Raw genomic sequence first — 14,244 nt, 5'->3', positions numbered from 1 at the left:
TCGATGATAATTCTGATCAGTAACTGAAGTAAATATCAGTGTGAACCAGTGAACTCTACCACATAAACAGGGATCTTCATTAGCAACAGAGAATTAAACTCTATCACCTAATTCTGTTACTTAGGTAACACAGCAGCTAATGATACAACAGTAAGTAATAAAGTAGCCTAGCATAGTATTAAAGAGACTGTCAAACAGGGAGACGTGGCTATTTTATGAGAAACTGACAATCATAATGACACACATCAGAGCAAACTGAAAATGCACAGCAATTTTATCTTTGGTTGTGAAACTTTGATTCCCCATCATTTTCAAACTCTTAAATAGTTTTATCAGTGTTATCAGTGACCATACTAAATGATCAGTGGCAAGAACTGATCATAAACAGTGAAATTCTGGATAGTTGATCTCCTAATCTTTAGTTATGTTCATCTCAACAAAGTTTCACTGGCACCCATGTGGAGAATGGTTGATTAATTTAACCAGAAAACTCGTAAATGTTGAGCTTAAAGTCAGAACCAAAACCTGGGGACAGAGAATAGGTTTACAGCTGTAGTAAAATAAAGTCTCAGACAATAGGCAACTTTTCTGGTAACTGGGAGACATCTGTACCAGGAAAATGCAAATGGAACAATTTACTCAATAAAGGGCAGCTTTCTTCAAGCATAGGTTTTTGAGAGGATCATGATACAAAAAGCCAAAAGGAAAACAGCACCATTCCAATAGTGCCAAAAATGATTGTACAAAATATATAACAACATGAAGCATGATGTGTTCAAGACTGCAGATTCCACATTTTTTTTCATCCACATACACCTTTAGGTAAACTGCATTTACATCGTCTTAGAGAATGAAGGACAACTCTTATCACTTCCTCTCTCTCCCCTTTTGTCTGCCAATAGCAGGTCCAGATGCTGAGCATGTGTTGCCTACAAATCTGGGAATTTATGGTTTTTCTCATTTACATATTCCTTCCTTCAGATAACCATCCAGGGCAAATCCTCTGTGGTCTTTAATTAGTTGCTTGGCCTGTCAATCTGTTTGTTCCTACAACCAATTAAGGTCTCTGACATCAGAGTCCTTGTTTTCTTAGTGGAGCACACTGGAACTCACCATCTTGTGTTCTTAGCCATCACACAGCTAGAGTCCAGGGCTGGGAATAGACCTTCTTTCGACTCCAAAGTGTGGGGGATTAGAGTTCGAGTCTCAGGGATGAAAACTGAGAATCCAGAGGTGTGGGAGGCAACCCGGATGGAGAGGGAGTTGGACTGTGCTCCACTCCCTCTTTGACTACAGAATGCATGGAGAAGGGAGCTGGAATTAAGGGTCTGATCTTTGAGGAGGGGAGTGGGCGAATTCAGCCCCACAGCACTGACAGTCTAAATTCTGGTGGTGGACAAGTCCACTCCCACCCCAACTGCATCCTTGATGTGGGAAAGTCAGAACCATTTGCCCCATGACTAACCCTATCTATGTCTTGGGGCAGCCAGTTCTCCTGACTTGTCCTCCCTGAAAATGCCACTAGCTCATTTTCTGGACCTTGGAGAACTGAAGTCCCCTTCCTTCTCCCTCCCCCTTCTCCAGATGTGGCCACTTTCCCATATTCCTGGTGTGCTTAAGCCTCCCATCCTTCCCCTGTGCCTTTTTGAACTCACCTTTGGCTGGAATCAATCATTCAGTTGTATTTATTGAGCTCTTACTGTGTGCAGATCACTGTGAGAATACAATATAACAGAGTTGATTGACAAATTCCCTGCCCACAGTGAAACCCAGCAAACTTAGGTTAGTGGTCACTGCTACCCTCAATAGAGAGTAGTGTGTCGACTGGATAGAAACTATCTGCCAGGGTAACATCTCTTTCTTTCTTTCTTTATCTCACTCGTTCTCTCCCTTCCAATGGTGTTTACTTTTGTTTTTTGTTTTTTCCAGAATTTAATATGTAGAAACTGTTGTCAACAACTGCCTTTGTGCTCCTTCTACTTGTAACTGTCCCAACTGTCCTGCTCTTTCCAGCATTTCCTCCACCCACACATATAGTTTGAATACCCAGATTTTAAATGTATAAGCCACATACGCCTAACCTCCACTGTCATCTACCCTAACAGAAGCGTTTTCCCATTTCTATTGCAGATCTCAGAAAGTGGAATAGGTAAAAACAATCTGAAATCTTAATATATACACTGAAAACTGTTTTTTCCTTGTCCTCAGTTCTCTCATACTAGAGGAGAAAAAATCAGGGCTAGTGAACAGAGCAACTCATTCTGGACATATACATATACATGTATTTAAGGGATTGCATTGTTTTCTTATAACTTGTTTTTTCAATATACTCAGTCATCATCTTCATGGAATCCCCACTTCACTTCTCCAGTCCCACTCTCTTTCTGTCCCCTCTTTGACTCTACAATCATTCCCTTAAAAACCTCCTCTTCTACTTATGCTTCAGACCCCATTTCTTCTCACCTCATTAAAACATTTATCTCTCCATTCTTCCCTCCGTTGCGACCATCTTCAACTTCGCACTCTTCAATGACTCCTTTTCCACTGCTTTGAAATATGCCCATGAATTCTATATCCTATGAAAACCGTCCCCAGAGAACCCTCCAATTATTGCTCAATAACCCCTCTATCACTCCTTTCAAAATGCCTTGAGTGAGTTATTTACACCTACTGCTTCCATTTCCTCTCTGCCAGTGCTATCCTTGAATCCTTGAAATCTGGATTCCACCCCTCCACTCCATGGAAACTGACTTCTTTAAGATCCAGTGATCTCCATCCAAATGCAGTGACCCCTATTCCATCCTAATCCTTTTCATCCTCTCTTTCTTTGACAATATGGACCTGTGCTTCTCTTATAAGCATTATCTAACTTCGGTCACTCATTTCTGTCATAGATAATATTTGAGTGCTTATTATTTGCTTTTTTTCATCACAGTGCTTAGGACAGTGCCCGGCACATAGAAAGTACTTAACAAATGCAACTCTTCCAACTGTTTAAGTATGTGTGTTATTCCACAGATGTAAAAAAGATTAGAAATGACTAGCACTATTTATTTTTCAAAAAGTAATTTTAAAATGCAGGAAATGTCCTCTCATTTTCATGAAAGCGTTCTTCAGAGTTGCCTGGTAATGAACACGGAACTAAAATTTTGCTAAAGTTAGTGGTCAACACGATTAGAGTGATTAGAAAACGTTGACCTTTTCCAGTATGCAACAGGGTGAAAAACAATTAATTTACTGCACTCTGTCCAGTAAATCAATCAATCAATCAATCGTATTTATTGAGCACTTACTATGTGCAGAGCACTGTACTAAGCGCTTGGGAAGTACAAATTGGCATCACATAGAGACAGTCCCTACCCGATAGTGGGCTCACAGTCTAAAAGGGGGAGACAGAGAACAGAACCAAACATACCAACAAAATAAAATAAGTAGGATAGAAATGTACAAGTAAAATAAATAAATAAATAAATAAACAGAGTAATAAATATGTACAACCATATATACATATATACAGGTGCTGTGGGGAGGGGAAGGCGGTAAGGCGGGGGGATGGAGGGGGGAGAGGGAGAGGAAGGAGGGGCTCAGTCTGGGAAAGCCTCCTGGAGGAGGTGAGCTCTCAGCAGGGCCTTGAAGGGAGGAAGAGAGCTAGCTTGGCGGATGGGCAGAGGGAGGGCATTCCAGGCCCGGGGGATGACGTGGGCCGGGGGTCGATGGTGGGACAGGCGAGAGCGAGGTACAGTGAGGAGATTAGTGGTGGAGGAGCGGAGGGTGCGGGCTGGGCAGTAGAAGGAGAGAAGGGAGGTGAGGTAGGAGGGGGCAAGGTGATGGACAGCCTTGAAGTCCAGGGTGAGGAGTTTCTGCCTGATGCGCAGATTGATCGGTAGCCATTGGAGGTTTTTGAGGAGGGGAGTGATACGTCCAGAGCGTTTCTGGACAAAGATAATCCGGGCAGCAGCATGAAGTATGGATTGAAGTGGAGAGAGACACGAGGATGGGAGATCAGAGAGAAGGCTAGTGCAGTAGTCCAGACGGGATAGGATGAGAGCTTGAATTAGCAGGGTAGCGGTTTGGATGGAGAGGAAAGGAGAGTAAATAAATTATGCTGACAGTAGAGACGATCTTATCTTTTGTTGGTATTGTTGTTGCTTACTTCTCATCTTTGCTTAGAAAACCTAGAGAGTCCGGCAGGATGACCTGGAGGTCAGAGTTTAAGTTGATCTTGCTGTTACTGGTGAAGTCTTCATTGCTACCCCTAGGATTTGTAGTGGTCTTTAACTACAATGATCAGAGCTTCAAGGGAAAAGACAGAGATGCAGATGAAAATGAGCAAAAATAGCACTTAATAGATCACTATATCATTTCCTTGTGTATTTTATTAATTAAGGAAACAAGTGATTTGTCTGTTTGTTTCATTTTAATTAAAAAGAAAGTTTTCCATATTTGTGAAACAAGGGGAACCTTTAATGGTTCTATCAATTAACTCATTTTCAGAGGAGAAAATTGCTATGGCAAATAAGGAAGTATGGAGTATGGTGTAAATGGTAAATTTATCTGCATAGGTCTTTAAGTGAATTATTTAAAAATACTCACAAAACCTTAATCGTAAATTATATTTTTGGTGAACTAGTATGATAAGTTCTCCTATAGCTTGAGTCTTCATAATATATTGAAGGCAGATTGGTTCTGGGGAAGTGGGGAATGTCCTTGTGACAAAGGGAACGCGATGCGATGTTGAAAGCCATAGTTGTGGGCATGTGCATCAGATGATTGCATGAGTATTTTAATTCTAGTTTTCCTTAATTCAAGGTTCATCAAGATTGTAACCCCTATAGTGTACAAGAAATGATCCTTAATGAACAACACAGAAAGCCCTTGGTTTAAAACTGTTCTGTAATAACATCAATTCTGATGCTTCTGAATTTATATGCGCCTTCAAATTTCAACGGTATATCCCTCTTTAGGACACCAGGCTTAGAAGTAAGAGTTAAATCACCTTGTCCTCTCTTTCTGAACAGCTTTTGTGTTCTTCTCTTCACTTCTCTCTCACTTCAAACCAGCCCACACTTTTTATTTGTCTAATGTCACTCAACTTATTGTGCCTTGCTCTCACTTCTTTCACTATTGTTCTCTTGCTCATATACTCTCTCCTGCCAAAACTACTTTCCTCTTTAAATCCAGCAAACCACTACTTTCTCCATCGTCAAAGCCTTACTAAATATATATATATATATATATCTTATATATATAAATATACTTATACATATATATATATATATACATATATATCTTTAACAGTAATCCTTCCCTGACTAATCTTTCTCCTTCCACTGCATTCTGTGCAGCAGAAGTAGCATGGCTTAGTGGAAAGAGCACGGGCTTGGGAATCAGAGGTCATGGGTTCTAATCCTGTCTCTGCCACTTGTCTGCTGTGTGACCTTGGGCAAGTTGCTAAACTTCTCTGTGCCTTGTTACCGCATCTGTAAAATGGAGATGAAGACTGTGAGCCCCACGTGGGACAACCTGACTACCTTATGTCTACCCCAACGCTTAGAACAGTGACTGGCACATAGTAAGTACTTAAATACTATTATTATCATTATTATCATTATTCTGCCCCCTTAGTGCATCGCCTATGTACTCATCTTTACCCCCTACATACTTAGATTTTCACTGCACCGTGTCCTCATCTAGCATTTATGTACACATTTTTAAACTCTGCTGCTTCTCCCACCTTTCAATTTGTTTAGTATCTGTCTTCCCTGCTAGGTTGTAAACTCCTTGAGGGCAGGGATCATATCTATTAATTCTGCTGTGCATTTCCAAGCAACTAGTACAGTGCTCAGAACAGAATAAGTGCTCAGTAAATACCACTGATTGAGTGATTGTTTTCCCTCTGCAGAAGCAGGAGTAATAACAGAGGCAGAAGCAAGCTTTCTAAGCATATCCATTCTCCCTTTCTCCTGCTTTTCCCCTCTCAGGCAGGGCTGCAAGTATTGGATGCAGAATGCAGATTGTCTATAGGTCCTAAACTGCCATGTAATTTTTTTTTTCTTCTGGGTCAAATGCAGAAATGGAGAAAAGCTTGTCCATTATGGGCAAACTGTTGGTTTTATTTTGAGGTGGCAAAGGGTTCCCGAGTCCCATCCCAAAACCTCCATCCCATGTTCTATGCCCCAAACCCATTTTCCATCAACATAAGCCACTACATTCACTACCTCCCTTCCCCACCCACACTTAAAAGCAAGACCTCAGGTGCTTTGAATGTACTATCTGCAGGCTCTGCCCTTCCCTCATCCCATCCTTCTCTTGAAACCCGCCCTCCTGTCTGTGTCTTTTCAAGTTCTTCTTTGTCTAGCCCCCATGCAGTTTAGGATCTGTTCTAACACCCCTTTCCCTCTGACTGAGTCCCCACCCTGGTATAACTAGAAGCATGGACAGGATCCCCTCATCCATTCACATTATCCTCTTGTTTACAAGTTGACACTATGTTTAAAATGGAAACAAGATCTGCTCTGCAAATGTGGCCACTAGAACTAGAATGATTGAACTAACTCTGGTTCCCAACATTGCTTTCGTTTCTTAAGTAAAACACAATCCTTCACAAAGCCCTTGCCAATCAGCTCAGAACTGTGGAAACCTCACCTGAAGTCCACCCAGAAGTCCATTAAAAAAAAAGAGGCTAGAGTTAAAAACACTTTTTTGTCTTTAGATCATTTGTAGAAGTAAAGTTAAAAGGGCCTAGTGTGATACTATACTATATATTTGTCCTGCATTTTTAACTTTCTTATATTTGTGTCAATATGATTGCTAATTATAAAATCAAATACATTAACACAGCTGTATGACTTATCTGAGAAGCTGCTGAGAAGTGGCATGGCTCAGTGGAAAAAGCACAGGTTTGGGAGGTCATGGGCTCTGCCACTTGTCAGCTGTGTGACTTTGGGCAAGTCACTTTCCTTCTCTGTGCTTGTTACCTCATTTATAAAATAGGGATTAAGACTGTGAGCCCCACGTGGGGCAACCTGATCACCTTGTATCCCCCCCAGTGCTTAGAACAGTGCTTTGCACATAGTAAGCACTTAAATTCCATCATTACTATTATTGTTATTATTATTAACTAATTAATTGACTACAAAATTCTGGTTAATTTTGGTATAGTTTTCTGACCTTAGTTTGGAAATCAACTTTGCATTTATAAAACAGTTCTATAGAAAATGTTTTGACAGAATAAAGTTTGATGATATAATTTTGGGGAACCAATTGTGTACATTTGTTAGGTCACAAATTGATTCAGGCCACACTTATCCCCAACCCCTCCTGGGATGTTTGGTATAGTCTTGGAGGTGACTAGCTTTTGGCCAATAGGTTGAAAAGGTCCACCACTCACCTGGAGCCTAAGTGAGCTCTGAAGGGCACAGAGCAAGGAAGTTTTAGCCCTCTTTGCAGGCAGTTGTGAAGGGGTTGGAAGGCTGACTGCTGTTACTGAAACCAGGTCAGAATCATTTACACATGGTAAGTTACTTCTATTTCTCCACAAGCTACATCTAGAGTAAAGAGGGGATTGTTAATGAGCTCCTTATATTCTTTTTTTTTCTGCAGAAGAGGTTATCCCTGTTTTTTTCAGGCCTTTGATTCTTTTACATGAATTATGCAAAGTTCCTTCCTAGCTATGTGCCACTGTAAAACTAATGAGGAAGAGGACAATAGAAAGAACAGCTAAACAGCACACGGTCTGACAGTCAAGATTATTGTCTTTCATCTTAAATCTTTACCATCAGATTGGTCTTTTCCAAGAATTAAAACAAGCAAGTGTTTAGTTTATGCTTTTCAAAACAGTATATCATCAGTATAAAAATAATGTGGAAAGTTTTGCAGCTTCATTCCCATTCTGGTAACCTACTTCTTAAATCTCTAAGCCATGCTCCTCTTTCACATATTTGTTAAACAAATTCATTCATTCAGTCGCATTTATTCAGCTTACTGTGTGCAGAGCACTGTACTAAGCACCTAGGAGAGGACAGTTCAGCAATAGAGACAATCCCAATACCTGCCCACAACGGGCTCACAGTCTAGAAGGGGGGCGCTAAATTTTGATTCATCACTACAAACATTTTCCATGTTCAGTCAAGCTCAATCTTGTCTCTTATCCCTTGAAAGCACATCCTAAATATTCTACTGACTTTCTTCACAAGAAACCCTTATTCTAGCTTCGCAACTAGATTGTTTCAATCGCCTAATTATCAGATTTCCTGATTCTAGTACTGACCCCTTTGTTCAATCCTTAACACCAGTATCATAGTGTTCTCTCTTCCTGGACCTCTGAGAGTGACAAGATGTTCTGTTGTATCCTGAATGATAGGTCCATAATATAGTTTTCAAATTAAATTTAGAGATTTTAGAGAGAACAATTAGAAATATTGGATAGTAAATTATTGTGGTATTTATTAATCATCATCATCATCATCAATCATATTTATTGAGCGCTTACTATGTGCAGACACTGTACTAAGCGCTTGGGAAGTACAAATTGGCAACATATAGAGACAGTCCCTACCCAACAGTGGGCTCACAGTCTGAAAGTCTTAATCATATATTAAGCTTGTAGTGGGCAGGGAATGTGTCTGTTGTACTCTCCCAAGCACTTAGTACAATGCGCTGCCCCTAGTAAGCACTCTAAATATGATTGATCATTATATGCCAAGGCCTGTACTAAGCACTGAGGTAAATGCAAAATATTTAGGTCAGACGCAGTTACTGTCCCATATGGGGCTCACAGCATAGTGGGAGGGAGAAGTTGTACTTAATTGGCAGCAGCATCCACTATTACAGACTACTGGGCTGGTAATTATATTTGAGAGCCCATTCATTCATTCAATCGTATTTATTGAGCGCTTACTGTGTGCAGAGCTCATTGTGTGCAGAGCACTGTATTAAGCGTTTGGGAGAGTACAATATAGCAAAGTTGGTAGACACATTCCCTGCTTATAAAGAGCTCACAATTGAACAGGGGAGGCAGACATATAAATGAACAAATTACAGATGCAGCAGGTGGGGTAAATAAATGATGTCAATCCAAGTGTGAAGATGCTGCAGAAGAGAGAAAAGGAAGAGGAATTGAGGGCTTAGTTCTCTCAGAGGAGATGTGTTTTAATAAGGTTTTGAGGATGGGGGGAGTAAGTGTCTGTCAGATATGAAGAGGAAGGATGTTCCAGGCCAGAGGCAGAACATGGATAAGAGGCTAACAGCGAGATAGATGAGATTGAACTACGGTGAGTAGGTTGGCAGTAGGGGAGCAAAATGTGCAGGATGTGTTGTAGCAAATTTGGAAGAGAAGGTGATCAAGTGCTTTAAAGCCAATGGTAGGAAGTTGGATGGATGCCGAGTTGGATGGGCAACCCCTGGAGGTTCTTGAGGAGTGGGCAAACATATATTGAATGGTTTTTGAAGAATAAGGATCAGGGCAGCACAATGAAGTATAGGACTGAAGTGGAAAGAGACAAAAGGCTGATAAAATAATCAAGCTGAGCTAGGATAAGGGCTCGGATTAACATGGTATTAGTTTGCATGGAGATGAAAGAATGAATTTTAGCAATGTTGTGAAGATTAAACTGACAAGACTTGGTGGTTGAACGTGTGCGTTAAATGTGACAGATGAGTTGAAGATAATGCCAAGGTTTTCTGTGAGATAAAGAACGTTGTGGTTCTCTCTACAGTGATGGGATAGTCAGCAGGATGTCAGGATTTGGTTGGAAATGTGAGGAGTTTTGTTTTGGATATGTCACGTTTGGGGTATCGGCAGGATACCCAGGTAGAGATGTAATTAATAAAGGCAGGAGAGAACACGAGATTTCTGAGAAGGAGAAAGATCAGGGCTGAAGATGTTGGTTTGGGAATTATCCATGTAGATATAGGAGTTGAAGTCACGTGAACCAATAATGGGTGTAAGTGGAGAATAAAGAGGACCCAGACTGAGGCTTGACAATCTCCCAAAATTTGGTGGCGGGACTCGGAAGATTTCATGAAAGATACTGAGAATGAACAGTCAGAGCAATAGGAGGAGAGCCGGGAGAGGAAAATCAGTGACGTGAACGTTAAATAACATTTGTAAAGAAGGGGTTGGTCCACAGCAACTGATCCAGTGTCTAATCATTGGTCTAAACCGGTATGGTACTTCCTGTGTTTTTAACAAATACCTTGGTTACCTTACAACAAGCAAATGTTTCTGGGACATGCAGTTAGAGAAATGACTCAGATCATGCCCAGTATAATGGCTTCTGGGATTATAATTTCCACAAACACTTGTAGGGTTTTAGCATGGCTATTCTTTCCGATTCCCACTCTCTGCCCTTCTCTGAGACCCACCAGGTTGGGATGACTAACTGTGGGAATGTCAGCACGAATGATTTTGTCTTTTTATCTTTAGAGTCATCCAGTCACTCCAAAATTTGTCCCTGCTTTTTCATTCAATCATATTTATTGAGCACTTAAGTTTGTGCAGAGCACTATACCAAGCACTTGGAAAGTACAAATTGGTGAATTTTCCATTCCTAAGAATCATTCAAAGGCTTCTCTTCAAAGGTTTCTGCTTCACAGCCTTTCCTTTAACCACCATGAAATCACCCAACTTTATTTATCTTAATTTTCCCAATTCCCCAAATGATCCACTAAAGAAAAGATTCTCAAAGAATTTCTCACACTTACCTCTGTTTGAGATTTCTCTCAGTCCTCTCTGGGATACCTACTCTCCTCTGATCACCAGACCCTCTCCCTTCTGTGCAAGTATTCACATCTCCGATTCTGACTAACCAGATGAAGTTAGCTCTTAGGTAATCCAAGTGTTTCTATTCCTATAGTAAGTTGAAAGACTTGCAGGCAAGAACCTATCTATCCCGTATTCTGGAAAGTGCGCAATGGTTTCCTTGACCTGTGAACATCATTAATGGTAAAGGAATTTAATAAACTAAGACTACAACATTGGCTAACTCCTATTTGCAATTTTGGAAGCTGTACCACTCCTGCATATCTCCCAGTCTGTTCTGAGTTTTTATTTGCTATTCTTGAGAAGCTAATGAAGCTAGATTCTAACTCTATCCCTTCAAGGCCCAGAGTTTGTGACTCTTAAACTTGTCCTTCTGTGGGAATGTTAATATTATCCCCTGTGAGAATCTGCAGGAAGTGCTTTCCCGCTACCTCCAATTTGCAATACTTGCCCCCAATTACCACAGGTATAACACAAAAAGAAATCTGTATTTGAAAGGATTTCTTACTGATTCCTGAAGATAAATTCCTTTTCAATGCTTGTGTTTCCCTTTTCAATAATAAAACAGAAGTGTTTATAAGAAAAATAAATAATGAAACGATTGATGTAATTCATGCACAGTTTCAAAATGGCAGCTTTTCTCTCTTTGCCGGGGACTAATAAATGAATCAGGATATTGTAAAATATTGCAGATGACAGTATTTTGAATCCACCAAACATAATAGTGGACTGCATGTTTCATTCCAGGCAGGCAATTGAAAATAGATTATTTCACCTTTTGATCAAAAGTTTAAATCCTATGAAGTTAAGTGTTTTCAAGCAATTATAGTTTGACACTAGGAGGGATGATAAGTGATATGGATTAGCTGCTTCACTCTGCTTCCAGAAGACAAAAATGATAAGAGAGAGAAAACAAGGATCCTGAGCACTTGGCGTATTGGTAATTTTCATAATCATGTGTATTTTAAGTGAAAATTAAATACGATATGGCAATTCTGGTCTTGGAATTAATGTCACCAACTGTGAAACGGATTTACATTTTCATTTTCTTTATAAAATATACCTTTAATTTTAATAATAATAATAATGATGATGGTATTTGTTAAGCACTTACTATGTGCAAATCACTGTTCTAAGTGCTGGGAGGATACCAGGTGATCAGGTTGTCCCACGTGGGGCTCACAATCTTAAGCCCCATTTTACAGATGAGGTAACTAAGGCACAGAGAAGTTAAGTGACTTGCCCAAAGTCACACAGCCGATAAGTGGTGGAGCTGGGATTAGAACCCATGACCTCTGACTCCCAAGTCCGTGCTCCTTCCATTGAGCCACGCTCCTTCTCTAAGTCCTCTAACTTTTTCTAAGTTGATATGTGGAAAAATGATTTCCCTATTAGGCTTATGGAATATAAGGACATTTCATAGGTTGAAAATACACTTTTTGGCACTAAAGTGGTCTTTTACACTTAGAGATGAAAGGTGAGCAGTAAACACAAATTCTAGCACAGAGTTCTTCTATAGCAAACAGGTGAAGACAGAGACTGTGTCTATTGCTATAATGTATTGTCTCAAGTGCTTAGTACAGTGCTCTGCACACAGTAAGCACTCAATAAGAATGAATGACTGACTGTTTGGCCTCCACACTGCTTATCTGTGTAGATTTCCTGCTTACTGTAAATCTCTACTGGGGTAAGCATAGAACTGGGTAGAGCAACTTCATCCTGGAACACCAATTAGACAAAAACAAAGTCAGCTTTATTGCAAAATCTCTGGGAACCAACTGGGATGCAAGTTGATTAGAAACTGGCCATTGGATAATTTAGGACAGAAATACTCTGTGATGTTAGGTAATGGCAGGAACATGACATTTTAAAAAATATTAAGCACTTACTATGTGCAGAGCACTGTATTAAGCACTGAGAGAGAATACATGGGTGGGATTTGTTTTATTTGATTCATCACGTGGTCCAGAGGTGACTTAGAATTTGCTATTATTATTTTTTCAGCATGGAGAATGCCGTATGTTTTCCATTTGACAACACAATTAACATTTTAAAAGTCTATTTGTGTCCGTTTCTGTATTTAGAGCACTGAAGAAAATTAAACCCTGTAAGCAACTGAAGGCATTAATATTGTGAAGGTAGGGGTACAAAACACCTTTTATTTTCACTGACCTCTGAAGTGATTTTTAAGCTATTTGCAGCATTCCAACGGATTAAATGTATTCCCAGAGATATTAATAGATTGTCCTTTGTCCTTATGTTTTGGGAATTGATTCATCTTCATCTCTCTGAAGTAGTGACTTTCATAGTTTCTTGAAATACTGCATGTATATTAATATAACCAGAGAATATAATGTAGAAACAGCACTGTTGGTAGTTTTACAAGTAGCATTATACAATCCTCCTTTCCATTAGCAAAATGTCTGATTTTTGCTTCCACTGAAACAATGGAGACTCCTCACACAGGTGGCATTAGAACATAGAGTACAAAAAACACAGAAGCGTTAACACTTTGTAGTGTAACTCTGCTCCAGTGTTGTTGCCAGTTTGCATAGCCCAATGAAAACTTAGTGGAATTAGTGACTTTCTTATTGTTAATACATGACCTTCATGATTATCTTCAAAACAGGAAAGGCAAGAGAGTAAATTGCAATATTACTCTATCTCGGTACTCCCCATTTTTATACCAAGAATCTGACCAGAAATAATGATGTCTTTCTCTGCTACACTGTTACCTCTCCAATACCAGACTTTCCAGCTTCCTTTGAGCTTCCATGAAATAAAGCAAAAGAGCAAACAGAGAAGCAGCGTGGTTTAGTGGAAAGAGCACGGGCTTGGGAGTTGGAGGTCATGGGTTCTAATCCTGACTCCGCCACTTGTCAGCTGTGTAAGTCACTTCACTTCTCTGTGCCTCAGTTACCTCATCTGGAAAATAGGGATTAAGACTGAGCCCCCCACCTGGGACAGCCGAATAAGCTTGTATCTCCTCCAATGCTTAGAACAGTGCTTGGCACATAGTGGGTGATAAAATACCATTATTATTATTATGTCCATTACCAAACACCGAATGCAAGACAAATAGAGAAAACATCTCGCTGTTAACCTCACAAAGGTATAATATTAGATATGTGCCACATCTAGGGCAGCTATTAATCATGGCAACCTGCCAAAGTAGATTTTGCAGCATCAACAGTGACTGGTCTTGACAGAATTGGGAAACTATGGGTTTATTGTATTTTATGAAGTCATATTTAAGGACACCATAAGTAACATGAAAACTGATAATATATTATAATTCTGATACTCTGGAACATACTCTTAGACAAAAGATATATATATATATATCCACAGAGATAATCATTTACTGTTTAAGCCAGCCAAAGGATTTACACTTTTATTATTTTTAATGATGATAATATAAACTGAGACCCTTTCCAAGTGTGCAGTTTGACTAGATGAGTGTATTAGACTTAGAAGCACAG

The sequence above is a fragment of the Tachyglossus aculeatus genome, chromosome 17 (assembly GCF_015852505.1).
Source record: "Tachyglossus aculeatus isolate mTacAcu1 chromosome 17, mTacAcu1.pri, whole genome shotgun sequence".
In the NCBI taxonomy this organism is placed as follows: Eukaryota; Metazoa; Chordata; class Mammalia; order Monotremata; family Tachyglossidae; genus Tachyglossus; species Tachyglossus aculeatus.
Note: the sequence above shows the minus strand (reverse complement) of the source record.